Source organism: Stigmatopora argus, chromosome 8, assembly GCF_051989625.1.
Source record: "Stigmatopora argus isolate UIUO_Sarg chromosome 8, RoL_Sarg_1.0, whole genome shotgun sequence".
NCBI lineage: Eukaryota > Metazoa > Chordata > Actinopteri > Syngnathiformes > Syngnathidae > Stigmatopora > Stigmatopora argus.
The window spans coordinates 47,501-72,500 of record NC_135394.1 but is presented as its reverse complement, the minus strand read 5'-3'; the positions used below and the strand labels follow the sequence as shown (position 1 = coordinate 72,500).

The following is a 25,000-nucleotide window of genomic DNA, read 5'->3' as shown; positions in this document are numbered from 1 at the left end:
GCTTCAATAAAATGTTGTGAGATGTGCAGAGGAGGGAAGTCTTTCATGATTTAGGAGGTCAAAAGGAGATGAACATCCATGAAATGTCGAAAATTGTTTTGACAAGATGCTTACAGCACCTGGTATTCCTAAGCGGTCTCCCATCCAGGTACTAACGAGGCCCATCCCTGCTTAGCTTCCGAGATCAGACGAGAGCGGGCGTTTTCAGGGTAGTATGGCCGTGAGCAACATTGTCACTGAACAAATCCCCTTTGGAAATCTGAACGGTCCATAGTCTTGCATGTGGATCGTGTATTTGGATATTTGGATCGGGTGTGGAGGGTGAGGGGTCCTCTTTGGAGAACCCTTCATTAAAGGAGTCGACTTTGTTGCCGCTTGCTCTTCTTTTGCTTTATTACTTCTACAACTACGGGAATGAAGATTATCAGAAGGAGAGCTTCAATAAAATGTTGTGAGATGTGCAGAGGAGGGAAGTCTTTCATGATTTAGGAGGTCAAAAGGAGATGAACATCCATGAAATGTCGAAAATGGTTTTGACAAGATGCTTACAGCACCTGGTATTCCCAAACGGTCTCCCATCCAGGTACTAACCAGGCCCAACCCTGCTTAGCTTCCGAGATCAGACGAGATCGGGCGTTTTCAGGGTAGTATGGCCGTGAGCAACATTCTCGCTGAACAAATCCCCTTTGGAAATCCGAACGGTCCATAGTCTTGCATGTGGATCGTGTATTTGGATATTTGGATCGGGTGTGGAGGGTGAGGGGTCCTCTTTGGAGAACCCTTCGTTAAAGGAGTCGACTTTGTTGCCGCTTGCTCTTCTTTTGCTTTATTACTTCTACAACTACGGGAATGAAGATTATCAGAAGGAGAGCTTCAATAAAATGTTGTGAGATGTGCAGAGGAGGGAAGTCTTTCATGATTTAGGAGGTCAAAAGGAGATGAACATCCATGAAATGTCGAAAATGGTTTTGACAAGATGCTTACAGCACCTGGTATTCCTAAGTGGTCTCCCATCCAGGTACTAACCAGGCCCAACCCTGCTTAGCTTCCGTGGTCAGACGAGATCGGGCGTTTTCAGGGTAGTATGGCCGTGAGCAATATTGTCGCTGAACAAATCCCCTTTGGAAAACCGAACGGTCCATAGTCTTGCATGTGGATCGTGTATTTGGATATTTGGATCGGGTGTGGAGGGTGAGTGGTCCTCTTTGGAGAACCCTTCGTTAAAGGAGTCGACTTTGTTGCCGCTTGCTCTTCTTTTGCTTTATTACTTCTACAACTACGGGAATGAAGATTATCAGAAGGAGAGCTTCATTAAAATGTTGTGAGATGTGCAGAGGAGGGAAGTCTTTCATGATTTAGGAGGTCAAAAGGAGATGAACATCCATGAAATGTCGAGAATGGTTTTGACAAGCTGCTTACAGCACCTGGTATTCCCAAGCGGTCTCCCATCCAGGTACTAACCAGGCCCAACCCTGCTTAGCTTCCGAGATCAGACGAGATCGGGCGTTTTCAGGGTAGTATGGCCGTGAGCAAGATTGCTGCTGAACAAATCCCCTTTGGAAATACGAACGGTCCATACTCTTGCATGTGGATCGTGTATTTGGATATTTGGATCCGGTGTGGAGGGTGAGTGGTCCTCTTTGGAGAACCCTTCGTTAAAGGAGTCGACTTTTTTGCCGCTTGCTCTTCTTTTGCTTTATTACTTCTACAACTACGGGAATGAAGATTATCAGAAGGAGAGCTTCAATAAAATGTTGTGAGATGTGCAGAGGAGGAAAGTCTTTCATGATTTAGGAGGTCAAAAGGAGATGAACATCCATGAAATGTCGAAAATAGTTTTGACAAGATGCTTACAGCACCTGGTATTCCCAAGCGGTCTCCCATCCAGGTACTAACCAGGCCCAACCCTGCTTAGCTTCCGAGATCAGACGAGATCGGGCGTTTTCAGGGTAGTATGGCCGTGAGCAACATTGTCGCTGAACAAATCCCCTTTGGAAATCCGAACGGTCCATAGTCTTGCATGTGGATCGTGTATTTGGATATTTGGATCCGGTGTGGAGGGTGAGGGGTCCTCTTTGGAGAACCCTTCGTTAAAGGAGTCGACTTTGTTGCCGCTTGCTCTTCTTTTGCTTTATTACTTCTACAACTACGGGAATGAAGATTATCAGAAGGAGAGCTTCAATAAAATGTTGTGAGATGTGCAGAGGAGGGAAGTCTTTCATGATTTAGGAGGTCAAAAGGAGATGAACATCCATGAAATGTCGAAAATGGTTTTGACAAGATGCTTACAGCACCTGGTATTCCCAAGCGGTCTCCCATCCAGGTACTAACCAGGCCCAACCCTGCTTAGCTTCCGAGATCAGACGAGATCGGGCGTTTTCAGGGTAGTATGGCCGTGAGCAACATTGTCGCTGAACAAATCCCCTTTAGAAATCCGAACGGTCCATAGTCTTGCATGTGGATCGTGTATTTGGATATTTGGATCGGGTGTGGAGGGTGAGTGGTCCTCTTTGGAGAACCCTTCGTTAAAGGAGTCGACTTTGTTGCCGCTTGCTCTTCTTTTGCTTTATTACTTCTACAACTACGGGAATGAAGATTATCAGAAGGAGAGCTTCAATAAAATGTTGTGAGATGTGCAGAGGAGGGAAGTCTTTCATGATTTAGGAGGTCAAAAGGAGATGAACATCCATGAAATGTCGAAAATGGTTTTGACAAGATGCTTATAGCACCTGGTATTCCCAAGCGGTCTACCATCCAGGTACTAACCAGGCCCAACCCTGCTTAACTTCCGAGATCAGACGAGATCGGGCGTTTTCAGGGTAGTATGGCCGTGAGCAACATTGTCGCTGAACAAATCCCCTTTGGAAATCCAAACGGTCCATAGTATTGCATGTGGATCGTGTATTTGGATATTTGGATCGGGTGTGGAGGGTGAGGGGTCCTCTTTGGAGAACCCTTCGTTAAATGAGTCGACTTTGTTGCCGCTTGCTCTTCTTTTTCTTTATTACTTCTACAACTACGGGAATGAAGATTATCAGAAGGAGAGCTTCAATAAAATGTTGTGAGATGTGCAGAGGAGGGAAGTCTTTCATGATTTAGGAGGGCAAAAGGAGATGAACATCCATGAAATGTCGAAAATGGTTTTGACAAGATGCTTACAGCACCTGGTATTCCCAAGCGGTCTCCCATCCAGGTACTAACCAGGCCCAACCCTGCTTAGCTTCCGAGATCAGACGAGATCAGGCGTTTTCAGGGTAGTATGGCCGTGAGCAACATTGTCGCTGAACAAATCCCCTTTAGAAATCCGAACGGTCCATAGTCTTGCATGTGGATCGTGTATTTGGATATTTGGATCGGGTGTGGAGGGTGAGGGGTCCTCTTTGGAGAACCCTTCGATAAAGGAGTCGACTTTGTTGCCGCTTGCTCTTCTTTTGCTTTATTACTTCTACAACTACGGGAATGAAGATTATCAGAAGGAGAGCTTCAATAAAATGTTGTGAGATGTGCAGAGGAGGGAAGTCTTTCATGATTTAGGAGGTCAAAAGGAGATGAACATCCATGAAATGTCGAAAATGGTTTTGACAAGATGCTTACAGCACCTGGTATTCCCAAGCGGTCTCCCATCCATGTACTAACCAGGCCCAACCCTGCTTAGCTTCCGAGATCAGACGAGATCGGGCATTTTCAGGGTAGTATGGCCGTGAGCAACATTGACGCTGAACAAATCCCCTTTGGAAATCCGAACGGTCCATAGTCTTGCATGTGGATCGTGTATTTGGATATTTGGATCCGGTGTGGAGGGTGAGTGGTCCTCTTTGGAGAACCCTTCGTTAAAGGAGTCGACTTTGTTGCCGCTTGCTCTTCTTTTGCTTTATTACTTCTACAACTACGGGAATGAAGATTATCAGAAGGAGAGCTTCAATAAAATGTTGTGAGATGTGCAGAGGAGGGAAGTCTTTCATGATTTAGGAGGTCAAAAGGAGATGAACATCCATGAAATGTCGAAAATAGTTTTGACAAGATGCTTACAGCACCTGGTATTCCCAAGCAGTCTCCCATCCAGGTACTAACCAGGCCCAACCCTGCTTAGCTTCCGAGATCAGACGAGATCGGGCGTTTTCAGGGTAGTATGGCCGTGAGCAACATTGTCGCTGAACAAATCCCCTTTGGAAATCTGAACGGTCCATAGTCTTGCATGTGGATCGTGTATTTGGATATTTGGATCGGGTGTGGAGGGTGAGGGGTCCTCTTTGGAGAACCCTTCATTAAAGGAGTCGACTTTGTTGCCGCTTGCTCTTCTTTTGCTTTATTACTTCTACAACTACGGGAATGAAGATTATCAGAAGGAGAGCTTCAATAAAATGTTGTGAGATGTGCAGAGGAGGGAAGTCTTTCATGATTTAGGAGGTCAAAAGGAGATGAACATCCATGAAATGTCGAAAATGGTTTTGACAAGATGCTTACAGCACCTGGTATTCCCAAACGGTCTCCCATCCAGGTACTAACCAGGCCCAACCCTGCTTAGCTTCCGAGATCAGACGAGATCGGGCGTTTTCAGGGTAGTATGGCCGTGAGCAACATTCTCGCTGAACAAATCCCCTTTGGAAATCCGAACGGTCCATAGTCTTGCATGTGGATCGTGTATTTGGATATTTGGATCGGGTGTGGAGGGTGAGGGGTCCTATTTGGAGAACCCTTCGTTAAAGGAGTCGACTTTGTTGCCGCTTGCTCTTCTTTTGCTTTATTACTTCTACAACTACGGGAATGAAGATTATCAGAAGGAGAGCTTCAATAAAATGTTGTGAGATGTGCAGAGGAGGGAAGTCTTTCATGATTTAGGAGGTCAAAAGGAGATGAACATCCATGAAATGTCGAAAATGGTTTTGACAAGATGCTTACAGCACCTGGTATTCCTAAGCAGTCTCCCATCCAGGTACTAACCAGGCCCAACCCTGCTTAGCTTCCGTGGTCAGACGAGATCGGGCGTTTTCAGGGTAGTATGGCCGTGAGCAATATTGTCGCTGAACAAATCCCCTTTGGAAAACCGAACGGTCCATAGTCTTGCATGTGGATCGTGTATTTGGATATTTGGATCGGGTGTGGAGGGTGAGTGGTCCTCTTTGGAGAACCCTTCGTTAAAGGAGTCGACTTTGTTGCCGCTTGCTCTTCTTTTGCTTTATTACTTCTACAACTACGGGAATGAAGATTATCAGAAGGAGAGCTTCAATAAAATGTTGTGAGATGTGCAGAGGAGGGAAGTCTTTCATGATTTAGGAGGTTAAAAGGAGATGAACATCCATGAAATGTCGAAAATGGTTTTGACAAGATGCTTAGAGCACCTGGTATTCCCAAGCGGTCTCCCATCCAGGTACTAACCAGGCCCAACCCTGCTTAGCTTCCGAGTTCAGACGAGATCAGGCGTTTTCACGGTAGTATGGCCGTGAGCAACATTGTCGCTGAACAAATCCCCTTTGGAAATCCGATCGGTCCATAGTCTTGCATGTGGATCATGTATTTGGATATTTGGATCCGGTGTGGAGGGTGAGTGGTCCTCTTTGGAGAACCCTTCGTTAAAGGAGTCGACTTTGTTGCCGCTTGCTCTTCTTTTGCTTTATTACTTCTACAACTACGGGAATGAAGATTATCAGAAGGAGAGCTTCAATAAAATGTTGTGAGATGTGCAGAGGAGGGAAGTCTTTCATGATTTAGGAGGTCAAAAGGAGATGAACATCCATGAAATTTCGAAAATGGTTTTGACAAGATGCTTACAGCACCTGGTATTCCTAAGCAGTCTCCCATCCAGGTACTAACCAGGCCCAACCCTGCTTTGCTTCCGAGATCAGACGAGTTCGGGCGTTTTCAGGGTAGTATGGCGGTGAGCAATATTGTCGCTGAACAAATCCCCTTTGGAAAACCGAATGGTCCATAGTCTTGCATGTGGATCGTGTATTTGGATATTTGGATCGGGTGTGGAGGGTGAGGGGTCCTCTTTGGAGAACCCTTCGTTAAAGGAGTCGACTTTGTTGCCGCTTGCTCTTCTTTTGCTTTATTACTTCTACAACTACGGGAAGGAAGATTATCAGAAGGAGAGCTTCAATAAAATGTTGTGAGATGTGCAGAGGAGGGAAGTCTTTCATGATTTAGGAGGTCAAAAGGAGATGAACATCCATGAAATGTCGAAAATGGTTTTGACAAGATGATTACAGCACCTGGTATTCCCAAGCGGTCTCCCATCCAGGTACTAACAAGGCCCAATCCTGCTTAGCTTCCGAGATCACACGAAATCGGACGTTTTCAGGGTAGTATGGCCGTGAGCAACATTGTCGCTGAACAAATCCCCTTTTTTTAAATCCGAACGGTCCATAGTCTTGCATGTGGATCGTGTATTTGGATATTTGGATCGGGTGTGGAGGGTGATGGGTCCTCTTTGGAGAACCCTTCGTTAAAGGAGTCGACTTTGTTGCCGCTTGCTCTTCTTTTGCTTTATTACTTCTACAACTACGGGAATGAAGATTATCAGAAGGAGAGCTTCAATAAAATGTTGTGAGATGTGCAGAGGAGGGAAGTCTTTCATGATTTAGGAGGTCAAAAGGAGATGAACATCCATGAAATGTCGAAAATGGTTTTGACAAGATGCTTACAGCACCTGGTATTCCCAAGCGGTCTCCCATCCAGGTACTAACCAGGCCCAACCCTGCTTAGCTTCCGAGATCAGACGAGATCGGGCGTTTTCAGGGTAGTATGGCCGTGAGCAAGATTGTCGCTGAACAAATCCCCTTTGGAAATCCGAACGGTCCATACTCTTGCATGTGGATCGTGTATTTGGATATTTGGATCCGGTGTGGAGGGTGAGTGGTCCTCTTTGGAGAACCCTTCGTTAAAGGAGTCGACTTTGTTGCCGCTTGCTCTTCTTTTGCTTTATTACTTCTACAACTACGGGAATGAAGATTATCAGAAGGAGAGCTTCAATAAAATGTTGTGAGATGTGCAGAGGAGGGAAGTCTTTCATGATTTAGGAGGTCAAAAGGAGATGAACATCCATGAAATGTCGAAAATGGTTTTGACAAGCTGCTTACAGCACCTGGTATTTCCCAGCGGTCTCCCATCCAGGTACTAACCAGGCCCAACCCTGCTTAGCTTCCGAGATCAGACGAGATCGGGCGTTTTCACGGTAGTATGGCCGTGAGCAACATTGTTGCCGAACAAATCCCCTTTGGAAATCCAAACGGTCCATAGTCTTGCATGTGGATCGTGTATTTGGATATTTGGATCCGGTGTGGAGGGTGAGTGGTCCTCTTTGGAGAACCCTTTGTTAAAGGAGTCGACTTTGTTGCCGCTTGCTCTTCTTTTGCTTTATTACTTCTACAACTACGGGAATGAAGATTATCAGAAGGAGAGCTTCAATAAAATGTTGTGAGATGTGCAGAGGAGGGAAGTCTTTCATGATTTAGGAGGTCAAAAGGAGATGAACATCCATGAAATGTCGAAAATGGTTTTGACAAGATGCTTACAGCACCTGGTATTCCAAAGCGGTCTCCCATCCAGGTACTAACCAGGCCCAACCCTGCTTAGCTTCCGAGATCAGACGAGATCGGGCGTTTTCACGGTAGTATGGCCGTGAGCAACATTATTGCTGAACAAATCCCCTTTGGAAATCCGAACGGTCCATAGTCTTGCATGTGGATCGTGTATTTGGATATTTGGATCGGGTGTGGAGGGTGAGGGGTCCTCTTTGGAGAACCCTTCGTTAAAGGAGTCGACTTTGTTGCCGCTTGCTCTTCTTTTTCTTTATTACTTCTACAACTACGGGAATGAAGATTATCAGAAGGAGAGCTTCAATAAAATGTTGTGAGATGTGCAGAGGAGGGAAGTCTTTCATGATTTAGGAGGTCAAAAGGAGATGAACATCCATGAAATGTCAAAAATGGTTTTGACAAGATGCTTATAGCACCTGGTATTCCCAAGCGGTCTCCCATCCAGGTACTAACCAGGCCCAACCCTGCTTAGCTTCCGAGATCAGACGAGATCGGGCGTTTTCACGGTAGTATGGCCGTGAGCAACATTATCGCTGAACAAATCCCCTTTGGAAATCCGAACGGTCCATAGTCTTGCATGTGGATCATGTATTTGGATATTTGGATCCGGTGTGGAGGGTGAGTGGTCCTCTTTGGAGAACCCTTCGTTAAAGGAGTCGACTTTGTTGCCGCTTGCTCTTCTTTTGCTTTATTACTTCTACAACTACGGGAATGAAGATTATCAGAAGGAGAGCTTCAATAAAATGTTGTGAGATGTGCAGAGGAGGGAAGTCTTTCATGATTTAGGAGGTTAAAAGGAGATGAACATCCATGAAATGTCGAAAATGGTTTTGACAAGATGCTTAGAGCACCTGGTATTCCCAAGCGGTCTCCCATCCAGGTACTAACCAGGCCCAACCCTGCTTAGCTGCCGAGATCAGACGAGATCGGGCGTTTTCAGGGTAGTATGGCCGTGAGCAACATTGTTGCTGAACAAATCCCCTTTGGAAATCCGAACGGTCCATAGTCTTGCATGTGGATCGTGTATTTGGATATTTGGATCGGGTGTGGAGGGTGAGGGGTCCTCTTTGGAGAACCCTTCGTTAAAGGAGTCGACTTTGTTGCCGCTTGCTCTTCTTTTGCTTTATTACTTCTACAACTACGGGAAGGAAGATTATCAGAAGGAGAGCTTCAATAAAATGTTGTGAGATGTGCAGAGGAGGGAAGTCTTTCATGATTTAGGAGGTCAAAAGGAGATGAACATCCATGAAATGTCGAAAATGGTTTTGACAAGATGCTTACAGCACCTGGTATTCCCAAGCGGTCTCCCATCCAGGTACTAACCAGGCCCAACCCTGCTTAGCTTCCGAGATCAGACGAGATCGGGCGTTTTCAGGGTAGTATGGCCGTGAGCAAGATTGTCGCTGAACAAATCCCCTTTGGAAATCCGAACGGTCCATACTCTTGCATGTGGATCGTGTATTTGGATATTTGGATCCGGTGTGGAGGGTGAGTGGTCCTCTTTGGAGAACCCTTCGTTAAAGGAGTCGACTTTGTTGCCGCTTGCTCTTCTTTTGCTTTATTACTTCTACAACTACGGGAATGAAGATTATCAGAAGGAGAGCTTCAATAAAATGTTGTGAGATGTGCAGAGGAGGGAAGTCTTTCATGATTTAGGAGGTCAAAAGGAGATGAACATCCATGAAATGTCGAAAATGGTTTTGACAAGCTGCTTACAGCACCTGGTATTTCCCAGCGGTCTCCCATCCAGGTACTAACCAGGCCCAACCCTGCTTAGCTTCCGAGATCAGACGAGATCGGGCGTTTTCACGGTAGTATGGCCGTGAGCAACATTGTTGCTGAACAAATCCCCTTTGGAAATCCAAACGGTCCATAGTCTTGCATGTGGATCGTGTATTTGGATATTTGGATCCGGTGTGGAGGGTGAGTGGTCCTCTTTGGAGAACCCTTTGTTAAAGGAGTCGACTTTGTTGCCGCTTGCTCTTCTTTTGCTTTATTACTTCTACAACTACGGGAATGAAGATTATCAGAAGGAGAGCTTCAATAAAATGTTGTGAGATGTGCAGAGGAGGGAAGTCTTTCATGATTTAGGAGGTCAAAAGGAGATGAACATCCATGAAATGTCGAAAATGGTTTTGACAAGATGCTTACAGCACCTGGTATTCCAAAGCGGTCTACCATCCAGGTACTAACCAGGCCCAAGCCTGCTTAGCTTCCAAGATCAGACGAGATCGGGCGTTTTCACGGTAGTATGGCCGTGAGCAACATTATCGCTGAACAAATCCCCTTTGGAAATCCGAACGGTCCATAGTCTTGCATGTGGATCGTGTATTTGGATATTTGGATCGGGTGTGGAGGGTGAGGGGTCCTCTTTGGAGAACCCTTCGTTAAAGGAGTCGACTTTGTTGCCGCTTGCTCTTCTTTTTCTTTATTACTTCTACAACTACGGGAATGAAGATTATCAGAAGGAGAGTTTCAATAAAATGTTGTGAGATGTGCAGAGGAGGGAAGTCTTTCATGATTTAGGAGGTCAAAAGGAGATGAACATCCATGAAATGTCAAAAATGGTTTTGACAAGATGCTTATAGCACCTGGTATTCCCAAGCGGTCTCCCATCCAGGTACTAACCAGGCCCAACCCTGCTTAGCTTCCGAGATCAGACGAGATCGGGCGTTTTCACGGTAGTATGGCCGTGAGCAACATTATCGCTGAACAAATCCCCTTTGGAAATCCGAACGGTCCATAGTCTTGCATGTGGATCATGTATTTGGATATTTGGATCCGGTGTGGAGGGTGAGTGGTCCTCTTTGGAGAACCCTTCGTTAAAGGAGTCGACTTTGTTGCCGCTTGCTCTTCTTTTGCTTTATTACTTCTACAACTACGGGAATGAAGATTATCAGAAGGAGAGCTTCAATAAAATGTTGTGAGATGTGCAGAGGAGGGAAGTCTTTCATGATTTAGGAGGTTAAAAGGAGATGAACATCCATGAAATGTCGAAAATGGTTTTGACAAGATGCTTAGAGCACCTGGTATTCCCAAGCGGTCTCCCATCCAGGTACAACCCTGTTTAGCTGCCGAGATCAGACGAGATCGGGCGTTTTCAGGGTAGTATGGCCGTGAGCAACATTGTTGCTGAACAAATCCCCTTTGGAAATCCGAACGGTCCATAGTCTTGCATGTGGATCGTGTATTTGGATATTTGGATCGGGTGTGGAGGGTGAGGGGTCCTCTTTGGAGAACCCTTCGTTAAAGGAGTCGACTTTGTTGCCGCTTGCTCTTCTTTTGCTTTATTACTTCTACAACTACGGGAATGATGATTATCAGAAGGAGAGCTTCAATAAAATGTTGTGAGATGTGCAGAGGAGGGAAGTCTTTCATGATTTAGGAGGTCAAAAGGAGATGAACATCCATGAAATGTCGAAAATGGTTATGACAAGATGCTTACAGCACCTGGTATTCCCAAGCGGTCTCCCATCCAGGTACTAACCAGGCCCAACCCTGCTTAGCTTCCGAGATCAGACGAGATCGGGCGTTTTCAGGGTAGTATGGCCGTGAGCAACATTGTCGCTGAACAAATCCCCTTTGGAAAGCCGAACGGTCCATAGTCTTGCATGTGGATCGTGTATTTGGATATTTGGATCCGGTGTGGAGGGTGAGTGGTCCTCTTTGGAGAACCCTTCGTTAAAGGAGTCGACTTTGTTGCCGCTTGCTCTTCTTTTGCTTTATTACTTCTACAACTACGGGAATGAAGATTATCAGAAGGAGAGCTTCAATAAAATGTTGTGAGATGTGCAGAGGAGGGAAGTATTTCATGATTTAGGAGGTCAAAAGGAGATGAACATCCATGAAATGTCGAAAATGGTTTTGACAAGATGCTTACAGCACCTGGTATTCCCAAGCGGTCTCACATCCAGGTACTAACCAGGCCGAACCATGCTTAGCTTCCGAGATCAGACGAGATCAGGCGTTTTCAGGGTAGTATGGCCGTGAGCAACATTGTCGCTGAACAAATCCCCTTTGGAAATCCGAACGGTCCATAGTCTTGCATGTGGATCGTGTATTTGGATATTTGGATCGGGTGTGGAGGGTGAGGGGTCCTCTTTGGAGAACCCTTCGTTAAAGGAGTCGACTTTGTTGCCGCTTGCTCTTCTTTTGCTTTATTACTTCTACAACTACAGGAATGAAGATTATCAGAAGGAGAGCTTCAATAAAATGTTGTGAGATGTGCAGAGGAGGGAAGTCTTTCATGATTAAGGAGGTCAAAAGGAGATGAACATCCATGAAATGTCGAAAATGGTTTTGACAAGATGCTTACAGCACCTGGTATTCCCAAGCGGTCTCCCATCCAGGTACTAACCAGGCCCAACCCTGCTTAGCTTCCGAGATCAGACGAGATCGGGCGTTTTCAGGGTAGTATGGCCGTGAGCAATATTGTCGCTGAACAAATCCCCTTTGGAAAACCGAACGGTCCATAGTCTTGCATGTGGATCGTGTATTTGGATATTTGGATCGGGTGTGGAGGGTGAGGGGTCCTCTTTGGAGAACCCTTCGTTAAAGGAGTCGACTTTGTTGCCGCTTGCTCTTCTTTTGCTTTATTACTTCTACAACTACGGGAAGGAAGATTATCAGGAGAGCTTCAATAAAATGTTGTGAGATGTGCAGAGGAGGGAAGTCTTTCATGATTTAGGAGGTCAAAAGGAGATGAACATCCATGAAATGTCGAAAATGGTTTTGACAAGATGCTTACAGCACCTGGTATTCCCAAGCAGTCTCCCATCCAGGTTCTAACCAGGCCTAACCCTGCTTAGCTTCCGAGATCACACGAAATCGGGCGTTTTCAGGGTAGTATGGCCGTGAGCAACATTGTCGCTGAACAAATCCCCTTTGGAAATCCGAACGGTCCATAGTCTTGCATGTGGATCGTTTATTTGGATATTTGGATCCGGTGTGGAGGGTGAGTGGTCCTCTTTGGAGAACCCTTCTGTTAGGTTCATCCAATAGTAGGTTTATTCCTTAGGTTTTTCCAATTCAGCTTTCAATAAAAAAGGCATCTGTAGTCACATCACATTTAATTCTTGCAAGAGAGAATACATCCGGCAGCTCGCCCCACCCAAGATTATTCTAAAGAACGGCATTATGTCCTGCCCATTTAAGGCTTCAAATTAAAACATTTACAAGGTTATTGATTCCATTTGCGTAAGCAAGAAACAAAACAATTCACATAATCAAGCAACCCAAGCGTCAACCTAGCGTCACAAATTAAAACAATATGCTTGATAGCCATCCGCTGACCCAACAACAATTTAAGCGTCCTTCCCCGATCTTCATTGTGAACTCGCATCTGGGGAAAAGGTTGAGGTGTATCTCCCAGTACTCAGTCCTCGGAGCAAGGACTCGGTGTATTGTTTTATGTCTTTGCCTTGTATCTCTCGCTGGAACCAGCTGTGCTGGAGAGCGACCTTGGCGTAAGCGTTTGTCTTCGTTGGAAGCGATCAACACATATTTTAATATAGTTACACATTTAGGATGAGCATTACTATTCCTAATAAGCAAATATATTGATTAATATAGTAAGCATAATATTATAAGGCTTTATATTCATTGCAAACACATTTATAATAATGAATTACCCCAACATTCCCCCCTATATTATAAATTTGCACATGATCTCCTTAATAAAACTTCCTTTCGGCTTTATTCCATTAATTCCAAATGAACATATAGTAACATCCCAGAATTAACCCAACATTCCCCCCTTTTTTTATTATATGTTCGTTATTTATTTTATGGCAAATCCAAGAAGAGAGGGATATCTCCGTTGGCTGTTTTAATTTTACCCGCTTAGGCCCTACTCGTTCGGCAGGTCTGAAAGCAGAAAACAAAATCATTTTCGCCATATTTTTCATCCTCGAAATTACCATGCTCTTGAAATTCACTGCTTCCCTCAGTATGTCTCATCAACAGAGGATATAATTCATGCAATTTAGAATTTGTAGGGGCAATCGCAGTGGTTATAAGTCGGCTCATCAAAGATCTTAAGCAGGGAATAATACAACACCCACATAATGTCAAAATCGTAGCAAAAAGGGCTACGGAAAATGCAACAAATTTGGGCCAAAATCCAAAGGACATGCCACCAGCTTTCAAGGGCGGATTCTCTGACTCCAGAATGCTCCTTCATATTGCGGTTGAGGGTCTGCAGGCCACTAATGGCCTGGGTGAGGGACCCACCGGGTGACGTGTTGTTCGGTATGAAGGTGCAACATTGATCTCCAAACATTGCACACACGCCCCCTTGCTCCGCAAGCAGCATATCATCTGCTATGCGATCCTGGAACGCCATAAGACTGGTGGCTGCCAATTGTTCCTTTATCGCCACAAATCCCTGTTCAGTATAGTTTCCAAGTTTTTTGACATTGTAATGCAGGTAATTTATCCAATCAACATTTTGTTTGGAGTAATTAAAAGAAAAAATATATACTCCCAACCTGCTGCGATCTGATTAGCCAACTTATACTCATCTGGTACGCACCCTCTCTCCATGCCGATCGACGCCGTCGCGAGGGGCCCGCCATCATACCGGATTTCTGTGCAGCCAATTGTATCTCCTCTACTGTAGATGGAAAAACAGACACTGGTAATAGCAGTGAGACCAAGGCACAAAGTCCTGCTGTCATTTTGGCAGGAGTCGTATAATTTGTTTTGACCCCACCACCACCATAGGTCAGAACGTGGTACCAGGGTGTAGTCGGTTTTAGGACGTGGGCACACCACGTCTCATTTATCGCCTCCAGCTTCAGACCATGCCCTGTAAGGTTTTAAGCAGGTAAAATGATTTAAAAGCTTACATTTTCATTTGTCATTATCTCCGTTACACAATCAGGAGTAATTTGCGCGGGCACTACTCGTAAGAGAGAGCGGGGCCCCATACATGTTATGCAGGTTTGATTTATAGTAATAGCTGCATTTTCCATCAACAATAACCAATTTTTCTTACCGCCTCCCGTTTGGGAACTCCCCGTTGCAGAAATGAATTCTCTGGTCATTTCAGATTTTAATTTTACTATGGCGGATCCGGGTGTTTCCATCTCTGACGACCTTCCTACCGTCTCCATAGACATTGTTGTTGAGACACAATTGTAGATTTTTTTGTAAAAAGAGTCTTCTCCACCTGCCCATGGACTTAGGAAAAACGTCAGACAAGGATCCACAAGTTAATTTGTCAGTCTGAATAATGATTTGTAATGCCCCCACCGTATGGTTTAATTTTATCGAAGGCCTGATGTTTTTTTTTGCACACGGGTGTGTCATCCAAGCTTGCCAATCTAGACCAGTTTCTGCAACAAGGTTTCCCCAATCTGTTTTAGGACTGTTATGTACCACACATATTCTATAAAATCCATGTGTATCCTTTGAAATGGATATGTAGTTTTTGTAGCTTGACATAAGGGGGAATCGCCCGTGTTTTGGCCATATATCTGCATATAGATTGAATATATATAACCTCCCCCTTTTTTGAGGCATGAAATTTACCCTGACTCAAAATGGTAGCCCTCCTAGATAAGTCTTTTGTTTTTGTTTAGTCCCCCAGGTTCCCAAAATTTCGCATTGCAGATATCAAAAAATTTCCCGTGTTTTGGCCATATATCTGCATATAGATTGAATATATATAACCTCCCCCTTTTTTGAGGCATGAAATTTACCCTGACTCAAAATGGTAGCATTTGGCGAAATTCTTTTCTTTTTGTTTCTGTCCTACTCTGCCACCACCGTCCTTGAAAGGCTTATCAGCGATTTCAGAAATATTCCACCTTGATATTAGAATATTGATATATCTTGGTGGCCAGCCAATTAAAACACAAAAAACATACACTCATCCACGCTCGCACTCATAATCAAGGAATTTAGAGTGCTCCCCCAATCATCCATAATTTTGGTTTGTTGGAGTAAAACTGGAGTACCCAGAGAAAACCTACGAATTCTTGAGAACACCAGGAATACTCCACACTCCGGAAGGTCTGGATCCACTCCGCATTAGTAGATCCTCGAACCGCAAGATTGATGCCTGAAGAAACTAGATAATTAATGTATTAGATTCACATGCCACATATCGCTGATAATGTAATAACGGAAAAGTTGTGACACATTGAAACACACACACACACACCCTTTTTGTATTTTAACCGTTTGTAAAAGACTTTATCTCATTGTTCTGCATTAAGTTACCCCCCTTTCCATGTTATCGAATTTTGCCCATTCTAGTCAACCCATCTACTTAAAGCATTTCTCCAAGGTTGATATTTTATAATTTGGAGATGTTATTTCTAAAACATAGACATTATTTCACTTGTTTCACACCATGGAAGGCCCTACCTGAATTTGTTGTAGATATTCCCCTTTATCTAAGCTTGTTATTGCCAATCGTTATCACCGTAACATTCAGGTGTATTAACCCCATAATCGCAATGCAGTAAGTTTTGGCTAAATTCTTAATTTGTATGCCCCTAAAGCAATAGGCAGTAAAGTCCCAATAGTAATCAATATGACCTATACCACAGCATTTTCCCCTTCAGGTCAAACAAGGAACGCGTTTTGTGCACCTAAAGGCGCTCCATGTTTCTTCTAGGGAAACTATGCTTATCCTTAACCAATTATCTTATCTACCCCAGCCAGGTTCAATTTACCTAATAATTTGGACGAATGCCACGAAATTTCTCATGCCATTTCTGCATTGTTAAATTCATGTCTGATCTCTTTAACAACCAAATAACTCTTAGTACCTAAAAAAATAATTTGTAAATCACCCCATACTATGTTTACTTAAGATAAGAGCCATTTCTTATAGCTCCCTGTTACCACAAGAAAAATCTACAATAATTAAATTAGAGAAATCCACTTTTTACTCGGCATTTCCTAATTACAATTTTCAATGCTTAATAAAGGACCCACAAATTGTAACCAATATGCCATAATATTGTAAAAAAACAAAAACAAAATTCCATTCATTTTTCTTTAACCAGCCAATCACCTATATTGAAGTATTTTGAACAAACCAACCATTCAAAACTGTAATAATATCGTTTTATCCTCCAAAACTAGCTCTCTTCAATCAAGAGCCCTTTGAACTTCACAAAACAAAAAATAAAATAATAATAATAGTATTATTCCCAATTCCAAAGCTTTTACCAAATCAATCTTTGCCAAACAGATTTTCTATCACCTCGAAAGACATTTCTGATTAAATCCCAAAAATGAATGCGAAGATCATCGCGGAACCCTGCATCCCTTGTAGACCATGTTTTGTTCTTATTCTGAAATGTTTAAACGGAAGCGCGCTGACTGTGACCTACGCTCGCTGCAGAAGCAGCTTATCAATGTTGACATTCCTAAGCGACCTCTTTTTCTTTCTGCGCACAATGTTTCACCTCCTGTGAGTCGCTTGTGCGGTCCGCGCGCATACTATACTGTATTATAATGTCCAACACCATCAAATCAGCCGCACCAAAACGGAGCGCTTCCCCCGCAATCAACGCATTATTTGGCAAGTTTAGAATATGACAAAAACGCAGTTTTGGCAAGCCCGCTAAACATTTAATTTGCCGTTTTGTATTTCTGTTAACCAAAATATTCCCGCTAGCAGACGGGAACGAAACCAGGATAAACCACAATAAGCCATATCATTCCAGTACATTGACAGTACATTTAGTTACTATTAACAAGTATGCCTAGCAGCATCACACAAAAATTTTAATTGAATCCCATTCACGAACAGTGTGATTTCAGGTTTAATTGTATCAAGTGCCAATATCTCCGCTAAATTTAGTTCCACTTCCCTCTGCTCAAATCCATTTCTCGTTTTGAGCCGGCCCCCCGACTAGTCATGCCGATTGGCCTTCACTTTTAGAGGCCCTGTTATTTGGGCAATCGCGGGATATATGACCTATTTTCCCACAGATCCAACAGATTTTCTCTCTGTTACCTCGAGTTCTGTTGAACTTCCCTGCATTATCCCTGTTAAAAGATTTACGTTCCCACCCCTTATTTTGGTCAAAAATCCCGTCCTCGTTAGAGGGTGCCCCCCCCTTTCTTTTCCCTTTCTTTTTTAAAACCTCTTCAGCCTGGACCGCCTGATTTACGTATTGTTCAAGCGTGCTTGTAGGCCTGTCTATCATCCAAATTTGCTGCGTTTCCACCCCATTCAGGTGATAAAATCTAATGTCCTCTTTTCTGTGGAATAACACAGCCTCTGTGTTTCCAGTCCCACCGTTATCAACTGATTTAACGCATCCATCACTCCGTTCCCTTGCCATCATAAACCAATAATAGGTATCATTATATCCCTCCTGCTCCATTTTGCTAAGGTTTCCCCCATGCTTAGCACGTATTTTATCCTGCAGTATCAATATCTTATGCATAATAAGCTGGCCAGCAAATCCATATTTATTTATCCATAAGTTTAGGTGTTTAATTCTCAAAGCGCTCTGACTTTCAACAAACTTCCAATCTCTACACGGCAGACGCTGTTTTGGATCGTCGTCTCTAGCCGCTTTTTTATTCGAGCTGCCCATCTTTGGATGGAGCTCGCGTGCACTCAGTTATCAGTTAGTAAATTTCTTTTTCCGCGGAAGGACATACGTAACACACGCAACACGTAACACACGCAACACGTAACACACGCAACACAAATGTATACCCTAGCTTGATATACTGTCAGAGTTATATTTGTACCTTTCCGGACCACAGTACAGGACACCCCGAACTGCCCCAAGTTTTATAGACTCATGCTCTGTCTCGTTACCTGGCAGCGACTAGTATACCCAGGGTTTGTAACGCAGTCCCCTGGACGCGTGTCGCAGTCCCCTGGACGCGAGTCTCATTTAAAAAAATGGACCTCACGTGCAATGCCCCTTCAACAAACGCAGACATTCACGTGGACTTACCAGATATGACACCAGATGTCTCTTTCAGAGTGTTAGTCGTCAACCGTCGAGAACCCAAGTCGCCTCGTCGAGTAATCCAGCCCGGAAAAGGGTATTTAAGCGCCGTGCACGGTCTTTCCAGATATCGAACGGAAGCGACCTGGATTCTGCTCCGGTATCTTGACCACAGGCTCGAAGGACCAAATGTTAGGTTCATCCAATAGTAGGTTTATTCCTTAGGTTTTTCCAATTCAGCTTTCAATAAAAAAGGCATCTGTAGTCACATCACATTTAATTCTTGCAAGAGAGAATACATCCGGCAGCTCGCCCCACCCAAGATTATTCTAAAGAACGGCATTATGTCCTGCCCATTTAAGGCTTCAAATCAAAACAATTACAAGGTTATTGATTCCATTTGCGTAAGCAAGAAACAAAACAATTCCATTTGCGTAAGCAAGAAACAAAACAATTCACATAATCAAGCAACCCAAGCGTCAACCTAGCGTCACAAATTAAAACAATATGCTTGATAGCCATCCGCTGACCCAACAACAATTTAAGCGTCCTTCCCCGATCTTCATTGTGAACTCGCATCTGGGGAAAAGGTTGAGGTGTATCTCCCAGTACTCAGTCCTCGGAGCAAGGACTCGGTGTATTGTTTTATGTCTTTGCCTTGTATCTCTCGCTGGAACCAGCTGTGCTGGAGAGCGACCTTGGCGTAAGCGTTTGTCTTCGTTGGAAGCGATCAACACATATTTTAATATAGTTACACATTTAGGATGAGCATTACTATTCCTAATAAGCAAATATATTGATTAATATAGTAAGCATAATATTATAAGGCTTTATATTCATTGCAAACACATTTATAATAATGAATTACCCCAACATTACTTCGTTAAAGGAGTCGACTTTGTTGCCGCTTGCTCTTCTTTTGCTTTATTACTTCTACAACTACGGGAATGAAGATTATCAGAAGGAGAGCTTCAATAAAATGTTGTGAGATGTGCAGAGGAGGGAAGTCTTTCATGATTTAGGAGGTCAAAAGGAGATGAACATCCATGAAATTTCGAAAATGGTTTTGACAAGATGCTTACAGCACCTGGTATTCCTAAGCGGTCTCCCATCCAGGTACTAACCAGGCCCAACCCTGCTTAGCTTCCGAGATCAGACGAGATCGGGCGTTTTCAGGGTAGTATGGCCGTGAGCAATATTGTCGCTGAACAAATCCCCTTTGGAAAACCGAACGGTCCATAGTCTTGCATGTGGATCGTGTATTTGGATATTTGGATCGGGTGTGGAGGGTGAGGGGTCCTCTTTGGAGAACCCTTCGTTAAAGGAGTCGACTTTGTTGCCGCTTGCTCTTCTTTTGCTTTATTACTTCTACAACTACGGGAAGGAAGATTATCAGAAGGAGAGCTTCAATAAAATGTTGTGAGATGTGCAGAGGAGGGAAGTCTTTCATGATTTAGGAGGTCAAAAGGAGATGAACATCCATGAAATGTCGAAAATGGTTTTGACAAGATGCTTACAGCACCTGGTATTCCCAAGCGGTCTCCCATCCAGGTTCTAACCAGGCCTAACCCTGCTTAGCTTCCGAGATCACACGAAATTGGGCGTTTTCAGGGTAGTATGGCCATGAGCAACATTGTCGCTGAACAAATCCCCTTTGGAAATCCGAACGGTCCATAGTCTTGCATGTGGATCGTGTATTTGGATATTTGGATCCGGTGTGGAGGGTGAGTGGTCCTCTTTGGAGAACCCTTCGTTAAAGGAGTCGACTTTGTTGCCGCTTGCTCTTCTTTTGCTTTATTACTTCTACAACTACGGGAATGAAGATTATCAGAAGGAGAGCTTCAATAAAATGTTGTGAGATGTGCAGAGGAGGGAAGTCTTTCATGATTTAGGAGGTTAAAAGGAGATGAACATCCATGAAATGTCGAAAATGGTTTTGACAAGATGCTTAGAGCACCTGGTATTCCCAAGCGGTCTCCCATCCAGGTACTAACCAGGCCCAACCCTGCTTAGCTTCCGAGATCAGACGAGATCGGGCGTTTTCAGGGTAGTATGTCCGTGAGCGACATTGTCGCTGAACAAATCCCCTTTGGAAATCCGAACGGTCCATAGTCTTGCATGTGGATCGTGTATTTGGATATTTGGATCGGGTGTGGAGGGTGAGGGGTCCTCTTTGGAGAACCCTTCGTTAAAGGAGTCGACTTTGTTGCCGCTTGCTCTTCTTTTTCTTTATTACTTCTACAACTACGGGAATGAAGATTATCAGAAGGAGAGCTTCAATAAAATGTTGTGAGATGTGCAGAGGAGGGAAGTCTTTCATGATTTAGGAGGTCAAAAGGAGATGAACATCCATGAAATGTCGAAAATGGTTTTGACAAGATGCTTATAGCACCTGGTATTCCCAAGCGGTCTCCCATCCAGGTACTAACCAGGCCCAACCCTGCTTAGCTTCCGAGATCAGACGAGATCAGGCGTTTTCACGGTAGTATGGCCGTGAGCAACATTATCGCTGAACAAATCCCCTTTGGAAATCCGAACGGTCCATAGTCTTGCATGTGGATCATGTATTTGGATATTTGGATCCGGTGTGGAGGGTTAGTGGTCCTCTTTGGAGAACCCTTCGTTAAAGGAGTCGACTTTGTTGCCGCTTGCTCTTCTTTTGCTTTATTACTTCTACAACTACGGGAATGAAGATTATCAGAAGGAGAGCTTCAATAAAATGTTGTGAGATGTGCAGAGGAGGGAAGTCTTTCATGATTTAGGAGGTTAAAAGGAGATGAACATCCATGAAATGTCGAAAATGGTTTTGACAAGATGCTTAGAGCACCTGGTATTCCCAAGCGGTCTCCCATCCAGGTACTAACCAGGCCCAACCCTGCTTAGCTGCCGAGATCAGACGAGATCGGGCGTTTTCAGGGTAGTATGGCCGTGAGCAACATTGTTGCTGAACAAATCCCCTTTGGAAATCCGAACGGTCCATAGTCTTGCATGTGGATCGTGTATTTGGATATTTGGATCGGGTGTGGAGGGTGAGGGGTCCTCTTTGGAGAACCCTTCGTTAAAGGAGTCGACTTTGTTGCCGCTTGCTCTTCTTTTGCTTTATTACTTCTACAACTACGGGAATGATGATTATCAGAAGGAGAGCTTCAATAAAATGTTGTGAGATGTGCAGAGGAGGGAAGTCTTTCATGATTTAGGAGGTCAAAAGGAGATGAACATCCATGAAATGTCGAAAATGGTTATGACAAGATGCTTACAGCACCTGGTATTCCCAAGCGGTCTCCCATCCAGGTACTAACCAGGCCCAACCCTGCTTAGCTTCCGAGATCAGACGAGATCGGGCGTTTTCAGGGTAGTATGGCCGTGAGCAACATTGTCGCTGAACAAATCCCCTTTGGAAAGCCGAACGGTCCATAGTCTTGCATGTGGATCGTGTATTTGGATATTTGGATCCGGTGTGGAGGGTGAGTGGTCCTCTTTGGAGAACCCTTCGTTAAAGGAGTCGACTTTGTTGCCGCTTGCTCTTCTTTTGCTTTATTACTTCTACAACTACGGGAATGAAGATTATCAGAAGGAGAGCTTCAATAAAATGTTGTGAGATGTGCAGAGGAGGGAAGTCTTTCATGATTTAGGAGGTCAAAAGGAGATGAACATCCATGAAATGTCGAAAATGGTTTTGACAAGATGCTTACAGCACCTGGTATTCCCAAGCGGTCTCACATCCAGGTACTAACCAGGCCGAACCATGCTTAGCTTCCGAGATCAGACGAGATCAGGCGTTTTCAGGGTAGTATGGCCGTGAGCAACATTGTCGCTGAACAAATCCCCTTTGGAAATCCGAACGGTCCATAGTCTTGCATGTGGATCGTGTATTTGGATATTTGGATCGGGTGTGGAGGGTGAGGGGTCCTCTTTGGAGAACCCTTCGTTAAAGGAGTCGACTTTGTTGCCGCTTGCTCTTCTTTTGCTTTATTACTTCTACAACTACAGGAATGAAGATTATCAGAAGGAGAGCTTCAATAAAATGTTGTGAGATGTGCAGAGGAGGGAAGTCTTTCATGATTAAGGAGGTCAAAAGGAGATGAACATCCATGAAATGTCGAAAATGGTTTTGACAAGATGCTTACAGCACCTGGTATTCCCAAGCGGTCTCCCATCCAGGTACTAACCAGGCCCAACCCTGCTTAGCTTCCGAGATCAGACGAGATCGGGCGTTTTCAGGGTAGTATGGCCGTGAGCAACATTGTCGCTGAACAAATCCCCTTTGGAAATCCGAACGGTCCATAGTCTTGCATGTGGATCGTGTATTTGGATATTTGGATCGGGTGTGGAGGGTGAGGGGTCCTCTTTGGAGAACCCTTCGTTAAAGGAGTCGACTTTGTTGCCGCTTGCTCTTCTTTTGCTTTATTACTTCTACAACTACGGGAATGAAGATTATCAGAAGGAGAGCTTCAATAAAATGTTGTGAGATGTGCAGAGGAGGGAAGTCTTTCATGATTTAGGAGGTCAAAAGGAGATGAACATCCATGAAATGTCGAAAATGGTTTTGACAAGATGCTTACAGCACCTGGTATTCCCAAGCGGTCTCCCATCCAGGTACTAACCAGGCCCAACCCTGCTTAGCTTCCGAGATCAGACAAAATCGGGCGTTTTGAGGGTAGTATGGCCGTGAGCAAGATTGTCGCTGAACAAATCCCCTTTGGAAATCCGAACGGTCCATACTCTTGCATGTGGATCGTGTATTTGGATATTTGGATCCGGTGTGGAGGGTGAGTGGTCCTCTTTGGAGAACCCTTCGTTAAAGGAGTCGACTTTGTTGCCGCTTGCTCTTCTTTTGCTTTATTACTTCTACAACTACGGGAATGAAGATTATCAGAAGGAGAGCTTCAATAAAATGTTGTGAGATGTGCAGAGGAGGAAAGTCTTTCATGATTTAGGAGGTCAAAAGGAGATGAACATCCATGAAATGTCGAAAATGGTTTTGACAAGCTGCTTACAGCACCTGGTATTCCCAAGCGGTCTCCCATCCAGGTACTAACCAGGCCCAACCCTGCTTAGCTTCCGAGATCAGACGAGATCGGGCGTTTTCACGGTAGTATGGCCGTGAGCAACATTGTCGCTGAACAAATCCCCTTTGGAAATCCGAACGGTCCATAGTCTTGCATGTGGATCATGTATTTGGATATTTGGATCCGGTGTGGAGGGTGAGTGGTCCTCTTTGGAGAACCCTTCGTTAAAGGAGTCGACTTTGTTGCCGCTTGCTCTTCTTTTGCTTTATTACTTCTACAACTACGGGAATGAAGATTATCAGAAGGAGAGCTTCAATAAAATGTTGTGAGATGTGCAGAGGAGGGAAGTCTTTCATGATTTAGGAGGTCAAAAGGAGATGAACATCCATGAAATGTCGAAAATGGTTTTGACAAGATGCTTACAGCACCTGGTATTCCCAAGCGGTCTCCCATCCAGGTACTAACCAGGCCCAACCCTGCTTAGCTTCCGAGATCAGACGAGATCGGGCGTTTTCAGGGTAGTATGGCCGTGAGCAACATTGTCGCTGAACAAATCCCCTTTAGAAATCCGAACGGTCCATAGTCTTGCATGTGGATCGTGTATTTGGATATTTGGATCGGGTGTGGAGAGTGAGGGGTCCTCTTTGGAGAACCCTTCGATAAAGGAGTCGACTTTGTTGCCGCTTGCTCTTCTTTTGCTTTATTATTTCTACAACTACGGGAATGAAGATTATCAGAAGGAGAGCTTCAATAAAATGTTGTGAGATGTGCAGAGGAGGGAAGTCTTTCATGATTTAGGAGGTCAAAAGGAGATGAACATCCATGAAATGTCGAAAATAGTTTTGACAAGATGCTTACAGCACCTGGTATTCCCAAGCAGTCTCCCATCCAGGTACTAACCAGGCCCAACCCTGCTTAGCTTCCGAGATCAGACGAGATCGGGCGTTTTCAGGGTAGTATGGCCGTGAGCAACACTGTCCCTGAACAAATCCCCTTTGGAAATCCGAACGGTCCATAGTCTTGCATGTGGATCGTGTATTTGGATATTTGGATCGGGTGTGGAGGGTGAGGGGTCCTCTTTGGAGAACCCTTCGTTAAAGGAGTCGACTTTGTTGCCGCTTGCTCTTCTTTTGCTTTATTACTTCTACAACTAAGGGAATGAAGATTATCAGAAGGAGAGCTTCAATAAAATGTTGTGAGATGTGCAGAGGAGGGAAGTCTTTCATGATTTAGGAGGTCAAAAGGAGATGAACATCCATGAAATGTCGAAAATTGTTTTGACAAGATGCTTACAGCACCTGGTATTCCCAAGCGGTCTCCCATCCAGGTACTAACCAGGCCCAACCCTGCTTAGCTTCCGAGATCAGACGAGATCGGGCGTTTTCAGGGTAGTATGGCCGTGAGCAACATTGTCGCTGAACAAATCCCCTTTGGAAATCCGAACGGTCCATAGTCTTGCATGTGGATCGTGTATTTGGATATTTGGATCGGGTGTGGAGGGTGAGGGGTCCTCTTTGGAGAA

At 44.3% G+C, this 25,000-nt stretch overlaps 33 non-coding genes and 8 pseudogenes across 33 annotated transcripts; all 41 read right to left on the bottom strand.

Annotated features, from left to right (window-relative positions):
* Positions 1–107: 107 nt before the first annotated feature.
* Positions 108–226, bottom strand: LOC144080694 (5S ribosomal RNA; annotated as a pseudogene).
* A 316-nt stretch (positions 227–542) lies between these two features.
* On the bottom strand, positions 543–661 carry LOC144080943 (5S ribosomal RNA). The gene has a single exon (XR_013302783.1). It is a non-coding gene; the product is annotated as a 5S ribosomal RNA (ribosomal RNA).
* A 316-nt stretch (positions 662–977) lies between these two features.
* Positions 978–1,096, bottom strand: LOC144080324 (5S ribosomal RNA). Its single transcript, XR_013302359.1, has one exon. It is a non-coding gene; the product is annotated as a 5S ribosomal RNA (ribosomal RNA).
* Positions 1,097–1,412: 316 nt separating this feature from the next.
* On the bottom strand, positions 1,413–1,531 carry LOC144081136 (5S ribosomal RNA). The gene has a single exon (XR_013302969.1). It is a non-coding gene; the product is annotated as a 5S ribosomal RNA (ribosomal RNA).
* A 316-nt stretch (positions 1,532–1,847) lies between these two features.
* Positions 1,848–1,966, bottom strand: LOC144081124 (5S ribosomal RNA). Its single transcript, XR_013302958.1, has one exon. It is a non-coding gene; the product is annotated as a 5S ribosomal RNA (ribosomal RNA).
* Positions 1,967–2,282: 316 nt separating this feature from the next.
* Positions 2,283–2,401, bottom strand: LOC144081113 (5S ribosomal RNA). Its single transcript, XR_013302945.1, has one exon. It is a non-coding gene; the product is annotated as a 5S ribosomal RNA (ribosomal RNA).
* Positions 2,402–2,717: 316 nt separating this feature from the next.
* On the bottom strand, positions 2,718–2,836 carry LOC144079810 (5S ribosomal RNA). Its single transcript, XR_013301861.1, has one exon. It is a non-coding gene; the product is annotated as a 5S ribosomal RNA (ribosomal RNA).
* Positions 2,837–3,152: 316 nt separating this feature from the next.
* Positions 3,153–3,271, bottom strand: LOC144081017 (5S ribosomal RNA). The gene has a single exon (XR_013302854.1). It is a non-coding gene; the product is annotated as a 5S ribosomal RNA (ribosomal RNA).
* A 316-nt stretch (positions 3,272–3,587) lies between these two features.
* Positions 3,588–3,706, bottom strand: LOC144079794 (5S ribosomal RNA). Its single transcript, XR_013301846.1, has one exon. It is a non-coding gene; the product is annotated as a 5S ribosomal RNA (ribosomal RNA).
* Positions 3,707–4,022: 316 nt separating this feature from the next.
* On the bottom strand, positions 4,023–4,141 carry LOC144081098 (5S ribosomal RNA). The gene has a single exon (XR_013302931.1). It is a non-coding gene; the product is annotated as a 5S ribosomal RNA (ribosomal RNA).
* Positions 4,142–4,457: 316 nt separating this feature from the next.
* On the bottom strand, positions 4,458–4,576 carry LOC144080942 (5S ribosomal RNA). The gene has a single exon (XR_013302782.1). It is a non-coding gene; the product is annotated as a 5S ribosomal RNA (ribosomal RNA).
* Positions 4,577–4,892: 316 nt separating this feature from the next.
* On the bottom strand, positions 4,893–5,011 carry LOC144080570 (5S ribosomal RNA). Its single transcript, XR_013302593.1, has one exon. It is a non-coding gene; the product is annotated as a 5S ribosomal RNA (ribosomal RNA).
* Positions 5,012–5,327: 316 nt separating this feature from the next.
* LOC144080530 (5S ribosomal RNA) lies at positions 5,328–5,446 on the bottom strand. Its single transcript, XR_013302556.1, has one exon. It is a non-coding gene; the product is annotated as a 5S ribosomal RNA (ribosomal RNA).
* Positions 5,447–5,762: 316 nt separating this feature from the next.
* LOC144080690 (5S ribosomal RNA) lies at positions 5,763–5,881 on the bottom strand (annotated as a pseudogene).
* Positions 5,882–6,197: 316 nt separating this feature from the next.
* On the bottom strand, positions 6,198–6,316 carry LOC144080777 (5S ribosomal RNA; annotated as a pseudogene).
* A 318-nt stretch (positions 6,317–6,634) lies between these two features.
* Positions 6,635–6,753, bottom strand: LOC144081101 (5S ribosomal RNA). The gene has a single exon (XR_013302934.1). It is a non-coding gene; the product is annotated as a 5S ribosomal RNA (ribosomal RNA).
* Positions 6,754–7,069: 316 nt separating this feature from the next.
* Positions 7,070–7,188, bottom strand: LOC144080501 (5S ribosomal RNA). The gene has a single exon (XR_013302529.1). It is a non-coding gene; the product is annotated as a 5S ribosomal RNA (ribosomal RNA).
* A 316-nt stretch (positions 7,189–7,504) lies between these two features.
* LOC144080045 (5S ribosomal RNA) lies at positions 7,505–7,623 on the bottom strand. The gene has a single exon (XR_013302087.1). It is a non-coding gene; the product is annotated as a 5S ribosomal RNA (ribosomal RNA).
* Positions 7,624–7,939: 316 nt separating this feature from the next.
* LOC144080184 (5S ribosomal RNA) lies at positions 7,940–8,058 on the bottom strand. The gene has a single exon (XR_013302224.1). It is a non-coding gene; the product is annotated as a 5S ribosomal RNA (ribosomal RNA).
* A 316-nt stretch (positions 8,059–8,374) lies between these two features.
* On the bottom strand, positions 8,375–8,493 carry LOC144080138 (5S ribosomal RNA). The gene has a single exon (XR_013302178.1). It is a non-coding gene; the product is annotated as a 5S ribosomal RNA (ribosomal RNA).
* Positions 8,494–8,809: 316 nt separating this feature from the next.
* On the bottom strand, positions 8,810–8,928 carry LOC144081090 (5S ribosomal RNA). The gene has a single exon (XR_013302923.1). It is a non-coding gene; the product is annotated as a 5S ribosomal RNA (ribosomal RNA).
* Positions 8,929–9,244: 316 nt separating this feature from the next.
* Positions 9,245–9,363, bottom strand: LOC144080499 (5S ribosomal RNA). The gene has a single exon (XR_013302527.1). It is a non-coding gene; the product is annotated as a 5S ribosomal RNA (ribosomal RNA).
* Positions 9,364–9,679: 316 nt separating this feature from the next.
* Positions 9,680–9,798, bottom strand: LOC144080742 (5S ribosomal RNA; annotated as a pseudogene).
* Positions 9,799–10,114: 316 nt separating this feature from the next.
* On the bottom strand, positions 10,115–10,233 carry LOC144080183 (5S ribosomal RNA). The gene has a single exon (XR_013302223.1). It is a non-coding gene; the product is annotated as a 5S ribosomal RNA (ribosomal RNA).
* A 740-nt stretch (positions 10,234–10,973) lies between these two features.
* On the bottom strand, positions 10,974–11,092 carry LOC144081078 (5S ribosomal RNA). The gene has a single exon (XR_013302912.1). It is a non-coding gene; the product is annotated as a 5S ribosomal RNA (ribosomal RNA).
* A 316-nt stretch (positions 11,093–11,408) lies between these two features.
* Positions 11,409–11,527, bottom strand: LOC144080683 (5S ribosomal RNA; annotated as a pseudogene).
* Positions 11,528–11,843: 316 nt separating this feature from the next.
* LOC144081066 (5S ribosomal RNA) lies at positions 11,844–11,962 on the bottom strand. Its single transcript, XR_013302901.1, has one exon. It is a non-coding gene; the product is annotated as a 5S ribosomal RNA (ribosomal RNA).
* Positions 11,963–12,275: 313 nt separating this feature from the next.
* Positions 12,276–12,394, bottom strand: LOC144080658 (5S ribosomal RNA; annotated as a pseudogene).
* A 7,150-nt stretch (positions 12,395–19,544) lies between these two features.
* On the bottom strand, positions 19,545–19,663 carry LOC144081014 (5S ribosomal RNA). Its single transcript, XR_013302852.1, has one exon. It is a non-coding gene; the product is annotated as a 5S ribosomal RNA (ribosomal RNA).
* Positions 19,664–19,979: 316 nt separating this feature from the next.
* On the bottom strand, positions 19,980–20,098 carry LOC144080743 (5S ribosomal RNA; annotated as a pseudogene).
* A 316-nt stretch (positions 20,099–20,414) lies between these two features.
* Positions 20,415–20,533, bottom strand: LOC144080480 (5S ribosomal RNA). Its single transcript, XR_013302509.1, has one exon. It is a non-coding gene; the product is annotated as a 5S ribosomal RNA (ribosomal RNA).
* A 316-nt stretch (positions 20,534–20,849) lies between these two features.
* On the bottom strand, positions 20,850–20,968 carry LOC144080482 (5S ribosomal RNA). The gene has a single exon (XR_013302511.1). It is a non-coding gene; the product is annotated as a 5S ribosomal RNA (ribosomal RNA).
* A 316-nt stretch (positions 20,969–21,284) lies between these two features.
* LOC144080137 (5S ribosomal RNA) lies at positions 21,285–21,403 on the bottom strand. Its single transcript, XR_013302177.1, has one exon. It is a non-coding gene; the product is annotated as a 5S ribosomal RNA (ribosomal RNA).
* Positions 21,404–21,719: 316 nt separating this feature from the next.
* LOC144081055 (5S ribosomal RNA) lies at positions 21,720–21,838 on the bottom strand. The gene has a single exon (XR_013302890.1). It is a non-coding gene; the product is annotated as a 5S ribosomal RNA (ribosomal RNA).
* Positions 21,839–22,154: 316 nt separating this feature from the next.
* On the bottom strand, positions 22,155–22,273 carry LOC144080682 (5S ribosomal RNA; annotated as a pseudogene).
* A 316-nt stretch (positions 22,274–22,589) lies between these two features.
* LOC144081042 (5S ribosomal RNA) lies at positions 22,590–22,708 on the bottom strand. The gene has a single exon (XR_013302878.1). It is a non-coding gene; the product is annotated as a 5S ribosomal RNA (ribosomal RNA).
* A 316-nt stretch (positions 22,709–23,024) lies between these two features.
* On the bottom strand, positions 23,025–23,143 carry LOC144080493 (5S ribosomal RNA). Its single transcript, XR_013302522.1, has one exon. It is a non-coding gene; the product is annotated as a 5S ribosomal RNA (ribosomal RNA).
* Positions 23,144–23,459: 316 nt separating this feature from the next.
* On the bottom strand, positions 23,460–23,578 carry LOC144079639 (5S ribosomal RNA). The gene has a single exon (XR_013301696.1). It is a non-coding gene; the product is annotated as a 5S ribosomal RNA (ribosomal RNA).
* A 316-nt stretch (positions 23,579–23,894) lies between these two features.
* Positions 23,895–24,013, bottom strand: LOC144081031 (5S ribosomal RNA). The gene has a single exon (XR_013302867.1). It is a non-coding gene; the product is annotated as a 5S ribosomal RNA (ribosomal RNA).
* Positions 24,014–24,329: 316 nt separating this feature from the next.
* On the bottom strand, positions 24,330–24,448 carry LOC144081097 (5S ribosomal RNA). Its single transcript, XR_013302930.1, has one exon. It is a non-coding gene; the product is annotated as a 5S ribosomal RNA (ribosomal RNA).
* A 316-nt stretch (positions 24,449–24,764) lies between these two features.
* LOC144081019 (5S ribosomal RNA) lies at positions 24,765–24,883 on the bottom strand. Its single transcript, XR_013302856.1, has one exon. It is a non-coding gene; the product is annotated as a 5S ribosomal RNA (ribosomal RNA).
* Between the last annotated feature and the right edge of the window lie 117 nt (positions 24,884–25,000).